General features: G+C 36.3%; 1 protein-coding gene and 1 long non-coding RNA gene across 2 annotated transcripts in view; one reads left to right on the forward strand and one right to left on the reverse strand.

The window, feature by feature from the left end:
• Positions 1–14,495, forward strand: part of LOC122217931 — a 206,834-nt gene that overhangs the window by 147,079 nt on the left and 45,260 nt on the right. The gene's annotated exons all lie outside the window — the stretch shown is intronic.
• LOC122217928 (bifunctional heparan sulfate N-deacetylase/N-sulfotransferase 3-like) overlaps positions 1–14,495 on the reverse strand; it is a 181,058-nt gene that overhangs the window by 119,836 nt on the left and 46,727 nt on the right.

Genomic DNA, 14,495 nt, shown 5'->3' on the forward strand with positions numbered 1-14,495 from the left:
CATTAAAAAAACAAACAGTCCTACTTTTGAAGGTAAAACTTTTTAAAAGTTTTAATTATTACATCTTATAAAGTATTTACCATGCTACGAATTAAAAAAAAAAATTTAAGGCTATTTATATTGAGAGAGATAGAGACAGTGTGAGCAGGGGATGAGCAGAAAGAGAGGGAGAGAAGGAAAATCCCAAGCAGGCTCTGAACTGTCAGGACAGAGCTCGATGTGGGACTCAAACTCATGAAATCATGAGATCATGACCTGAACTGAAACCGAGAATCGGATGCTTAACTGACTGAACCACTCAGGCACCCTCATGCTATGAATTTTTAATGGACTTATTTTCTTTCTGCTCCTTCTTTTCTTCCTCATTATTTAAATTCCTATTCTTATATTTCTTTTCTCCCTGCCACCCTCCCTACACAGACAACTAGGCAGAAAGTAACACTATAGACTATATTTGTGAAAGATCTTAGTTAATAACTTATTTTACGCATGAGGAAACTGAGGAGAAATGAGTTGCCCATTTTCACAGGTAAAATTAGTGGTAAATTGTAGACTAAGGATATAGATTGCCTGATTCCATATTAGGTACCCCTTTTCCCACTTTCCATAGTTACAACTGGGTCCACAATAAAATCTTCTTATTTTAGCAGCATAGCTGACACCTGGAAGCCTTGCCCCATCATGTTCAAGGTCTCAGTCTTTACTGGGGAGCTAAATAGATACACCTTTTATTCAGAGATTATCCCTTATCTGTGGACATAAGTGATTCTCCTTATTGTGTAAAAACAGAGGAAGAGGACTTCTGAATCTCTATTTAAATTCGTCTGGCCAATGGTAATTTTCCAAAATTTAGGTATCCAAGTCTTCTTTTTCTATCACTGCTCTGTTTACATGAACAACTTACTTTGACTGAACAACTGAACCATAAAATATGTGGGTCCTGAGGGCACTCAAAGATAGAAGACACGTTTGTTTGTGGATTTCCACACCTAAGTATAGAAACAAAGGGTTAATCATGGCAATGTCATTAGGGACAGGTTAGATTCTGTCATTGCAAGGCCTGGGCATGGATTGGACAGGGAAAGGAGAATTTGGCCAGCTCAGCAGTGACAAAGTGAGTAATGGGACACAGAATCTTATTGTGTAAAGGGGTGGGGAGTGGTGCTGCCTGGATGTAGGGTGTGAGACTTTCTCATTCTGTCCTTATGGAAGGAACATAAGGTATAGAATAGGAAGGTATGGATTTATTTATTTATTTATTTATTTATTTATTTATTCACTTAATTAAAGTTTATTTATTTATTTTGAGAGAGAGAGGGCACGAACTGTGAGATCATGACCTGAGCTGAAACCAAGAGTTGGACGCTTAACTGACTGAGCCACCCAGGTGCCCCGGAAGGTATGGATTTAAATGCCAGCTCAGGGACTTATCGTGAAGTCATGTAAGACTTGGGAGTCAGATTCCCTCAGCTGAAATTCTGGATCTGTCTCTATTCAGTATTGGGCATGCTATTAACATTTTTAGACCTCAGACTCATCACATGTAAAGTATGAATAATAATAATTACCTCAAAGCACAGTTGTGAGGGTTACATGCTTTTATGCTCTTGACATAGTGACTGGCATATAATAGGTGGTCAACAATGATTAGTTCCTGCTCCTCTCTTATTGCTGCTGCTACTATCAGTACTATTAATAAGATTGTTGTTATTGTTAGTGATGTTAGACAATTTATATTCTCTGAAATGTTCTCTTCATTTGTTAGAGTGAAGATAATTATCTAACTCACAAAGTTGTGATGAAGATTCTAAAAGGGATAATATATGTAGGAGTGCTTGACAAGCTTTTTAAAAAAGCGGCCTAAAGTATTAGGTGTTGATATAGTTATCAGCAATTATATATTTTATGTATATCATTATATATTACTAATAATTATGTCATCTATTTGTCTCATTAGTTAAAAGTTGTTTTCCTCATTTCTCATTTTATTTGTCTTCAGTCTCCTCTAGGCTTCCCTCTTCCCTTCTTTTTCATTTCTTCTCCCCATTTGAATATTCTAGCTAGCTCTTCTTATTGTTCCTTCCCGTTAGATCTTGTCTTCTTCTTTATACATCTTACTTACTTCATTTATTCATTTTACTCACTTTATTCAATGGTTAAAGTATAGATTTGAAATTCATTTTAAAATAATTTCTTACGTGTTCAATGCTTTAACCTTAAAGTTGGAAGTTTTTTCTTTTTGTCTCTTTGAAAAAGTCTTTAGCTAACCTTGAGCTTTGCTATATGACCCTTGATTGCCTTTTAAAACTAATCTTTACAATACTTGATAAGAAAGCAAACAAACAAACAAACCTAGCTTGTTCTTTGGCCTTTGAAGCTAAATAATGTACCTGTGAACTAACCTCTAAATCAACTAGAATACATTGATTCAAATTATTGAACTAGCCATGATTATGCAGATTTGAGTTGGCATTTTACACATTTATCTGACATTCTAGAAACAAACACTAAAACACATAAAAGATATACTGAAACAGACAGTAGATACTACATTATGCCTATATCTGGGGAAGAGGGAAATTTATTTCTAGAGGATATTTTATATACTTAAGATAAGCCATAATATTTCTTATCTCTTATACTGTTGTTTTTAGAAGCCAGATTTGGGGGGGGGGGTATATGAAAACAATGTTATATGTTCATCCACTATTCCATCTTTTCAAAATAGGCTTCTGAAGTGCTAGAAGCTAGAACACCCAGCAATGTTCTTAGATTATATCCTTTTCATTGAACTCTTCATTGCTAGAATGATTTTATTCAGCATTAGTCTATTTAAAACTGAGCTAGTCTATTATTACTATGAACAAAGTATTATAAAAATCATATAAATGATTTTTTGCTTTATTCTCTATGTGCAACATGTCAAAAATGCTGTGATAATATCTAGAAGTATAATCATGATAAGCCAAATCAGTGTTCTCATATCAAATTCAGAAAACCAAATGCATTTTGGGCAGGCAAACCCTCTCATGTGTAGAGTATGTTGGTCACGGAGGAGGTAAAGAATCACAACCACCTGCAGAGGTACCATTCAGTGGTCTCCTCCAATCCAAGAACCCTAGGAACAGATTTCTATTCCTAGTCAGAAATAGTTTGATTATTGAAAAATGGTACTTGTATTTTTAACTGTTCTGAAACTTTGTATATAATTAGCAAGGTAATCTACAATTCCAGGCATCAGTAATTACTTTTAAAATAAAACACTACTAACCTTACACCTAAAGGAGCTAGAAAAAGAACAGCAAATAAAGCCTATGCCAGCAGAAGAAGGGAAATAACAAAGATTAGAGCAGAAATGAACGATATATAAACAACAACAACAACAACAAAACCAGTAGAGGGGCGCCTTGGTGGCTCTGTTGGTTAAGCACCTGGCTTTGGCTAAGGTCATGACCTTGCAGTTTGTGAGTTTGAGCCCCACATTGGGCTCTGCGCTGACAAATCTCAGAGCCTGCAGTCTGCTTCAGATTCTGTGTCTCCCTCTGTCTCTCTCTGCCCCTCCCCTGCTCACACTTTGTCTCTCTCTCTCTCAAAAATGAATAAACTTCAAACAAACAACCAAACAGTAGAACAGATCAACAAAACTAAGAGCTGGTTCTTGGAAAGATTTAACAAAATTGATAAACCCCAAGCCAGACTTATCAAAAAGGAAAGAGAAAGGAACCAAACAGATAAAATCACAAATGAAAAAGAGATCACAACCAACACCATAGAAATACAATTATAAGACAATACTATGAAATATTATATGCCAACAAAACTGGGAAATCTGGAAGAAATGGACAAATTCCTAGAAACATACAAGCTACCAAAACTGAAACAGGAAAAAAATAGAAAATTTGACAGACCCATTATCAGCAAAGAAATTGACTCAGTAATCAAAAATCTCCCAACAAATCTGTGCCAAAAGGTTTCCCAGGGGAATTCTACCAGACATTTAAACAAGAGTTAATATCTATTCTCAAACTGTTCAAAAAAATAGAAATGGAAGGAAAGCTTCCAACCTCATTCTATGAGGCCAGCATTACCTTGATTCCAAAACCAGACAAAGACCCCTCTAAAAAGGAGAATTATAGGCCAATATCCCTGATGAACCTGGATGCAAAAATTCTCAAAAAGATACTAGCAAATTGAATCCACTAGTACATTAAAAGAATTATTCACCATGATCAAGTGGGATTTATTCCTGGGCTGCAGGGCTGGCTCAGTATTCACAAATCAATGTGATATACCACATTACTAAAAGAAAGGGTAAGAACAATATGATCTTATCAATAGATGAAGAAAAAGCATTTGACAAAATACAGCATTGTTCCTTGATAAAAATCCTCAAGAAAGTAGGGATAGAAAGACTATACCTCAACATCATAAAGGCCATATGTGAAAAACCCACAGATAATATCTTCCTCAATGGGGAAAAATTGAGAGCTTTTCCTCTGTGGTCAGGAACATGACAGGGGTATCCACCCTCACCAGTGTTGTTCAACATAGTACTGGAAGTCCTAGCCACAGCAATCAGACAACAAAAATAAATAAAAGGCATACAAATTGGCAAAAATGAAGTAAAACTCTCACTCTTCACAGATGACGTGATATTTGATGTGGAAAAGCCAAAAGAGTCCAACAGAAAACTGCTAGAACTGATACGTGAATTCAGCAACGTTGCAAGATATAAAATCAATGTACAGATCGGTTGCATTTCTAGACACCAATAATGAAGCAGCAGAAAGAGATATCAAGAAATCGATCCTATTTACAATTGCACCCAAAACTGTCAGATACCAAGGAATAAACCTCACCAAAGAGGTATGCTGAAAACTATAGAAAGCTTAATGAAAGAAATTGAAGAAGACACAAAGAAATAGAAAAGCATGCCATGTTCATGGATTGGAAGAACAAATATCGTTAAAATGTCGATAGTACCCAAAGCAGTCTACACATTCAGTGCAATCCCTATCAAAATAACACCAGCGTTCTTCATAGAGCTAGAACAAACAATTCTAAAATTTGTATGGAACCACAAAAGACCCCGAATAGCCGAGGTAATGTTTAAAAGGAAATCCAAAGATGGAGGCATCACATTTCCAGACTTCAAGCTGTATTACAAAGCTGTAATCATCAAACAAAATGGTACTGGCACAAAACTAGAGACAGAGATCAATGGAACAGAATAGAGAACCCACAAATGGACTCACAAATGTATGGCCAACTAATCTTCAACAAAGCAGGAAAGAATATCCAATGGGAAAGAGTCTTCACAAATGGTATTGGCAAAACGGGACGACAACGTGCAGAAGAATGTAACTGGACCACTTTCTTACACCATACACAAAAATATATTCAAAATGGATGGAAGACCTAAATGTAAGACAGAAAACCATCAAAATCCTAGAGGAGAAAACAGGCAGCAACCTCTTTGACTTTGGTTGCAGCAGCTTCTTACTAGACATGCCTCTGGAGGCAAGGGAAACAAAAACAAAAATGAACTATTGGGACCTCATCAAGATAAAAAGCTTCTGCACAGCAAAGGAAACAATCAACAAAACTAAAAGGCAACTTTTAGAATGGGAGAAGATATTTTCAAATCACATATCAGATAAAGGGTTAGTATCCAAAAATCTATAAAGAAATTACCAAATTCAATACCCAAAAATGACAAATAATCCAGTGAAGAAAGGGGCAGAAGACCTGAATAGACACTTTTCCAAAGACATCCAGATGGCTAACTGACACATGAAAAGATGGTCAACATCACTCATCATCAGGGAAATACAAATCAAAATCACACTGAAATACCACCTCACGCTGGTCAGAGTGGCTAAAATTAACAAGGCAGGCAACAACAGATGCTGGTGTGGATATGGAGAAACAGGAACCCTCTTGCACTGTTGGTGGGAATGCAAACTGGTGCAGCCACTCTGGAAAACAGTATGGAGGTTCCTCAAAAAATTAAAAATAGAACTACTCTATGACCCATCAATTGCACTACTAGGTATTTATCCAGAAGATACAAAAATGATGACTCGGAAGGGCACATGCACCCTAATGCTATCAGCAACAGCCAAATTATGGAAGGAGCCCAAATGTCCCTTGACTGATGAATGGATAAAAAGGATGTGGTGTGTATGTACACACACACACACACACACACACATACACACACACACACACACATTGGAATTTTACTTGGCTCAAAAAGAATGAGATCTTACCATTTGCAACATTGTGGATGAAACTAGAGGGTATTATACTAAGTGAAATAGGTCAGGGAAAGACAAATATATGATTTCACTCATATGTGGAATTTAAGAAACAAAACAGATAAACATAGAGGAAGGGAAGGAAAAATAAGATAAAAAGAGAGAGGGAGGCAAACCATGAAAGACTCTCAAATACAGAGAACAAACTCAGGGTGGCTGGAGAAGCGGTGGGTGGAGGGATGGGCTAAATGGGAGATGGGCGTTAAGGAGGGCACTTGTTGGGATGAGCACTGGGTGTTACATGAAAGTGATGAGTCACTAAATTCTACTCCTGAAACCAATACTACGCTATATATTAAGTAACTTGAATTTAAATAAATAAAAAATAAATAAAATAACACATTACTTTTTCTAGTTAAAAAAATTAAAATCACTAATAAATCCACCTTTTAAGGCAAATTAATATTATGATGAATTCTTTCCTAATTTTACCAATAACTACATATACCTAAGTATAGACAGATATATAGATATATAGGTAAGTGAGATTAGAGCCATGAGGCAAAAATTAGAACTGTACCTATTATTACTAAAAATACAGAGTTTTGAATTTTGCTTTTGTCATCTAATAGTACATTCTGAGCTTTCTCTGGTCACATTAACTTCCCCAAACCAAATTTGTTAATGGGTGCAGAATACTGCATCAAATTGGTACCTTATAATTAACCATTTCATCTTACTGTTGTATGTTTTGGCTGTTTATATTTTTTATCTAATATAAATACTGCTCTGTGTACCAATACATATTTATATACCAATGAAGTAGCCATTTCTGCAGGAGATAAGAAGATAAGAATAATTCTGTTTATTCTTTGGCAAACAAAACAACTTTCCAGCAAATTTGAAGATGCTCATGAAAGCATTAAAAGAGAACATAATATTCAGTTAAAATTACAAGAGAATTGCACAATGAATATAGTTTAACATGAAAATTTGACTATTTTCAAAATGATTCTTTCAAATCTTGAATCTATATGCTACCCCACTAACTTAGTTTTTTGAGGCTTCATTCTACAAAGCCAAAAACACGTGCAGGCATTAAAAGATCTAGTTGAAGGCCAAGAAGATCTAATTTAAAGACATTGAGCTCTGAGAACTAAGCAAAATGGGAGCTTTTATATATCTTTGGATTTTCTCCAACTTCCCTTAACAGAATGAATATATCAATTAAAGTAAATCAATGAGACGAAGTTTAAAAATAACTGCAAAAACGTTTTATATGGAGATTCATGTTAGTATTCATTACAGTGTGACATTCTTTGAGGGAACATTTGCTAATTTTGTGTTTCTTATCTATGCTTCACAGATAATATTTTGACCTGTTTCCTCTTTTATAAGGTAACTGAAAGAGTGGGTGAGCCAAATTAAAACTGGGGAAGAAAGTTTAGTGCTGAGTGTGGTTTTTTAGCAGCAGGCACAGATAGTGTTTCAGCACAGAATTTTTAGAGTTAACATTTTCCTAATCAAACATTTCCTAAATATAAATATATACAATGTATCTGTATCTCATAAAGTAAATGAGAACAATTAGGCAGCTAATTGCAAAATCTTGTATCTATCTATGTATCTATCCACACACAAACATGCACACTCAGGCATCACAGGTATATAATGTAAAAGATCATTATTCCCATTTCAGACACAATAGACATGATTTACATAAAGTGACTTTCCCCTAGTCATAATTAAGTGTTGAAGAAGTGATTCAAACAAGGATTTGGATTGCAAAGCTCACTGCTTCTGTTGTCCATAGAAAGAACAAGGATACTAACACTGAACACTCTTACCACTGGCATACAGAGCCACTGGTGACAAAATCCACTAGAAGGAAATAAGGGATGGCTTTTTGTATCACTTTAGCCAACTAATTGTCACTCTTAGTTTCCAAATCCTAAAGGAATGAGGGGGATGGGAAGACTAGATTGGTCAGTGAATACCCAGCCAAACTAGGATTGTTTATCTACTGGCATGCATATTAAAGAACAGTCACTCAGTGCACCCTGTGTGGAGCTGGACAGTAGGATGCTGAAGGGCTTTAACGCCATAGCTGGCACCTTGGTCTCCTTACCGGTATAGAACTAGAAAGGCTTTCTATAGAAGACCTGTTCTCAGACCAGAAAAACACCGAAATTTGCTGAAAACAGTTAGCTAGGCATAATATTAGAGTGAAGGCATCTTGCACAATTAGAGGGAAGACAGCTTTAGAGGAAAACAATGAGCAATAAGGCCAGGACCAACTACATTACTTGACCTGCCTATGAAGTGACACTGAGGTTGGAAATCAGAAGGAGATGCAGGCATGTTGGGTAGGCCAGTGGAGTACATAAGATTTGGCCACTTGTTGTAACAGTATTTAAACTCTCTTGACAAGGAACTGGTAGACCTAGAGCTGTACTACCTGACAGTAACATTCCTAATGGTAAATCAATCATTCAGTGTTTAGTTGACTATTTTCTAAATTTGAAGTCTACACACAAAAAGGGGGAAACTATATCCTGCTAACTTAAAATATAAATACCAAAGGTGGGAGTGTGTTTTCTACATTTTACACGAGCCTCATCACATTTGGGAAAATGGATACGGAACTTTCAGCTTGGAATTTGCTAAGTATAGTCAGGTGTTTTAAAGATTATCCTGCTTATTACTGACATTACATTAAGTCATGGCCACCATATGCTGAATGTTTAGACCTTGAGTGTGGCCTCATGAACATGGGCATGATTAATAAACAGCAGGTTTGGAATCAGAATGCGGTAGGAGTCTGACTCTGCCATTTGACTACTGCACAAGTCTGGACAAGTTTTTGAACCTCTCAGATCAGTTTCCTTCTCTGGGAAATAGTGACAACAATATACTACTCATGGGTTAGGTATAAAGATCACATGGGAAAATGGATATATGGCCCTAAAACCTTTCCTAGCACATGGAGGTGGAGTTTTAGCTCTGTGGATGGAATCATTTCTCCCTTCCTCTGAACCTTATCCTAAATCAGGCATATGCCCCAAATTTTAAATGGTATTTTCAAATTGGACCTTAGTACTTTCAGGGATGTCTAATCAGCACTGAGGATTTTAAGCAAAAGAGGAAGATGATGCAAGTAGCTATATCACAGTAACTTTTACAAGGCTTTGTATTCCTTTCTGAGTGAATTCTTCATTCTCCCACTCAATGTTCAGGTATTTTATTGTTTGTATTGCCGGAACAGATTAAGGACAAAGGTTTGTGTGAAAGTCAAGGAGAAAATAGTTACATAGTAATCTTAAATTATTTCTGTTACATACTTACACTGGTACAGAGCATACATTATACACAACCTCTAAATTATACAGATGAGAGATGGTTTTGCTAGAACATTTGTTGACACAAAAGTGGCAAATAATGATATGTGAGTGGGAAAATAAAGAACAATTAAGTATGTGCTATTCTCACTAAGTGTTCACTTGAAATTGTTATGCATATTCTATTCAGTTTATGGTTGATATACTAAAGTAGTCAAAATATTAATGTACTTAAAAAAGGAAATAAACATAAAAAGTAGTTCAGTTTAGGGGCACCTGGGTGGCTCAGTCGGTTAAGCGCCCAACTTCGGCTCATGTCACAATCTCATGGTTTGTGAGTTTGAGTCTGGCCTCGGGCTCTTTGCTGACAGCTCGGAGCCTGGAACCTGCTTCAGATTCTGGGTCTCCCTCTCTGTGCCCCGCCCCTGCTCAAACTCTGCCTCTCTCTCCCTCTCTCAAAAACAAACATTAAAAAAATTTTTTTTAAAAGTAGTTCAGTTTCTTACAATATGGTATCTTTAGGAAAATGTAAGCTATATCTCACACATTCAGTTATAGACAAAAAGGTTTTTACGAGTTATAAAAAACATAATTTTGATGCTTTAATAATTTAAAATACTTGCTTTTAGCAGCAAAGCAGAAAAGGAAGCATAGCTCTAGGATGCCATATGAGGGGACTGAGGCATGTCAACCCACTTACTATTATTTCATAGTAAATTAGATTTCCACTAATTGTTGCAGAGGTATGTTGGAAATCCCTTAAATACCATATTTGCTTTTCTTTTTTTTTAATTAAGTTTTTAAAAATTTTAATGCCAGTATAATTAACATATAGTGTTATATTAGTTTCAGGTGTACAATATAGTGACTCAACACTTCTGTACATTACTCAGTGCTCATCATGATAAGTGCACTCTTTAATCCCCATCACCTATGTCACCCACCCCCCCAACAACCTTCCCTCTGGTAACCATCACTTTGTTCTCTATAGTTAAGAGTCTGTATCTTGAATTCTCTCTCTCTCTCTCTCTCTTTCTCTCTCTTTTCCTTTGCTTGTTTTGTTTCTTAAATTCCACATGTGAGTAAAATCATATGACATTTGTCTTTCTCTGACTGACTTATTTCACTTAGCATAATACTCTCTAGCTACATCCATGTCATTGGAAATGGCAAGATTTCGTTCTTATATTTTGTGGCTGAGTAATATTCCATTTACATATATACCACCTCATTTTTAATTTTTTTTAAGTTTATTTATTTATTTTTGGCAGAGAGACAGAGCAAGTGGGGGAGGGGCAGAGAGAGAAGGAGAGAGAGAATCCCGAGCAGGCTCCACACTGTCAGCACAGAGCCCAATGTGGGTCTCAAAATCACAAAATGTGAGATCATGACCTGCGATGAAACCAAGAGTCACTTAGCCTACTAAGCCACCCAAGTGCCCCTATACCACCTCATTTTTTTTTAATATGAAATTTATTGTCAAATTGGTTTCCATACAACACCCAGTGCTCATCCCAACAGGTGCCCTCCTCAATACCTATCACCCACCCTCCCCTTCCTCTCATCCCCCATCAACCCTCAGTTTATTCTCAGTTTTTAAGGGTCTCTTATGTTTTGGCTGCCTCTCTCTCTAACCTTTTTTTTTCCTTCCCCTCCCTCATGGTCTTCTGTTAAGTTTCTCAGGATCCAAAGAGTGAAAACATAAGGTATCTGTCTTTCTCCGACTGACTTATTTCACTTAACATAACACTCTCCAGGTCCATCCACGTTGCTACAAAAGACCAGATTTCATTCTTTCTCATTGCCACGTAGTATTCCATTGTGTATATAAACCACAATTTATTTATCCATTCATCAGTTGATGGACATTTAGGGTCTTTCCATAATTTGGCTATTGTTGAAAGTGCTGCTATAAACATTGGGGTACAGTGCCCCTATACATCAGCACTCCTGTATCCCTTGGGTAAATTCTAGCAGTGCTATTGCTGGGTCATAGGGTAGATCTATTTAATTTTTTCAGGAACCTCCACACTGTTTTCCAGAGCGGCTGCACCAGTTTGCATTCCCACCAACAGTGCAAGAGGGTTCCTGTTTCTCCACATCCTTGCCAGCATCTATAGTCTCCTGATTTGTTCATTTTAGCCACTCTGACTGGCGTGAGGTATAACACCTCATTTTTATTTATTCATCAGTCAGTGGACATTTGGGCTGTTTCCACAATTTGGCTATTGTGGATACAATTGTAGATAATGCTCCTGCTGTAAACACTGGGGCCACATGTATGGCTTTGAATTAGTATTTTTGTATTCTTTTAGTAGTATAATTGCTGGATCATAGGATAGTTCCATTTTAACTTTTTAAGGAACCTGCACACTGTTTTCCAGAGTGGCTACACTAGTTTGCATTTCCACTAACAGTGCAAGAGGGTTCCCCTTTCTCCACATCCTCACCAACACCCGTTGTTTCTTGTGTTGTTGATTTTAGCGATTCTGAGAGGTGTGAGGTGATATTTTATTGTAGTTTTGTTTTGCATTTCCCTAATGATAAGTGATGTTGAAAATCTTTTCATGTTTGTTGGCTATATGTACGTCATCTTTGGAAATGTCTGTTCATGTCTTCTCCCCATTTTTAATTGGATTATTTGTTTTTTGGGTGTTGAGTTGTATCAGTTCTTTATATATTTTGAATACTAACCCTTTATCATTAATGTCATTTGCAAATATCTTCTATCATTCCAAAAGTTGCCTTTTAGTTTTGTTGATTATTTCTTTCACTGTGCAGAAGCTTTTTGTTTTGATGTAGTCCCAATAGTTTATTTTTGTGTTTGTTTTGCTTGCCTCAGGATACATGTCTAGAAAGAAGTTGCTAAGGCCAATATCAAAGAAGTTACTGCCTCTGTTCTCTTCTAGGATTTTTGATGGTTTTCTGTCTTACATTTAGGTCTTCCATCCATTTTGAATATATTTTTGTGTATGGTGTAAGAAAGTGGTCCAGTTTCATTCTTCTGCACGTTGTTGTCCCGTTTTGCCAATACCATTTGTGAAGACTCTTTCCCATTGGATATTCTTTCCTGCTTTGATGAAGATTAGTTGGCCATACATTTGTGAGTCCATTTGTGGGTTCTCTATTCTGTTCCATTGATCTCTGTCTCTAGTTTTGTGCCAGTACCATTTTGTTTGATGATTACAGCTTTGTAATACAGCTTGAAGTCTGGAAATGTGATGCCTCCATCTTTGGATTTCCTTTTAAACATTACCTCGGCTATTCGGGGTCTTTTGTGGTTCCATACAAATTTTAGAATTGTTTGTTCTAGCTCTATGAAGAACGCTGGTGTTATTTTGATAGGGATTGCACTGAATGTGTAGACTGCTTTGGGTACTATCGACATTTTAACAATATTTGTTCTTCCAATCCATGAACATGGCATGCTTTTCTATTTCTTTGTGTCTTCTTCAATTTCTTTCATTAAGCTTTCTATAGTTTTCAGCATACCTCTTTGGTGAGGTTTATTCCTTGGTATCTGACAGTTTTGGGTGCAATTGTAAATAGGATCGATTTCTTGATATCTCTTTCTGCTGCTTCATTATTGGTGTCTAGAAATGCAACCGATCTGTACATTGATTTTATATCTTGCAACGTTGCTGAATTCACGTATCAGTTCTAGCAGTTTTCTGTTGGACTCTTTTGGGTTTTCCACATAAAATATCATATCATCTGTGAAGAATGAGAGTTTTACTTCATTTTTGCCAATTTGTATGCCTTTTATTTATTTTTGTTGTCTGATTGCTGTGGCTAGTACTTCCAGTATTATGTTAAATAACAGTGATGAGAGTGGACATCCCTGTCATGTTCCTCACCTTAGGGGGAAAGCTTTCAGTTTCCCCCCATTGAGTATGATGTTATTTGTGAGTTTTTCATATATGGCCTTTATTATGTTGAGGTATATTTCCTCTAAACCTTCTTTAATGAGGGCTTTTATCATGAATATATGTTGTACTTTGTTAAATTCTTTTTCTGTGTCTATTATCCCATGTTTTATTCTTTTTCTTTTTTTTAAAGTTTGTTTATATTTGAAAGAGAGGGTACGGGGCGGGGAGAGATAGAGAGAGAGGGAGAGAGAGAATCCCAGGCAGGCTCTGCACCATCCATGTAGGACCTGATGTGGGGCTCAAACCCACAAACTGTGAGATCATGACCTGAGCCCAAACCAAGAGTTGGACACTTAACTGACTAAGCCATCCAGGTGCTCCTATACTTTCTCTTATTGATGTATCACATTGATTGATTTGCAAATATTGAACTCCCCTTGTATTCCAGGAATAAATCTCACTTGATCAGGGTGAATGATTTTTTTAATGTATTGTTGGATTCAGTGTGCTAGTATTTTGAGGACTTTTGCATCTATGTTCATCAGAGATATTGGTCTGTAGTTCTCCTTTGGAGTGTTGTCTTTATCTGGATTTGATATCAGAGTGATACTTGCCTCATAGAATGAATGTGGAAGTGTTCTCTCTTCTATTCTTTTGAAATAGTTTGAGTATAATAGGTATTAATTCTTCTTTAATGTTTGGTAGAATTAGCCTGTTAATTCCAGGACTTCTCCTGGACTTTTGCCTGTTGGGAGTTTTTGATTACTGATTCAATTTCCTTGCTGGCAATTGGTCTGTTAAAATTTTCTATTTCTTCCTGTTTCAGTTTTGGCAGGTTATATATTTCCAGGAATTTATCCATCTTCCAGGTCATCTAATTTGTTGGCATATAGTTCTTCATAATATTTTCTTAGAATTTATGTCTGTGGTGTTGTATGTTATTTCTCCTCTTTCATTGGTGATTTTGTTTATTTGAAACTTTTTTTTTTCCTGGTTGAGAATGGCTAGTTTATCAATTTTGTTGTTTG

This window comes from Panthera leo, chromosome B1 (assembly GCF_018350215.1).
Source record: "Panthera leo isolate Ple1 chromosome B1, P.leo_Ple1_pat1.1, whole genome shotgun sequence".
Classification (NCBI taxonomy): Eukaryota; Metazoa; Chordata; class Mammalia; order Carnivora; family Felidae; genus Panthera; species Panthera leo.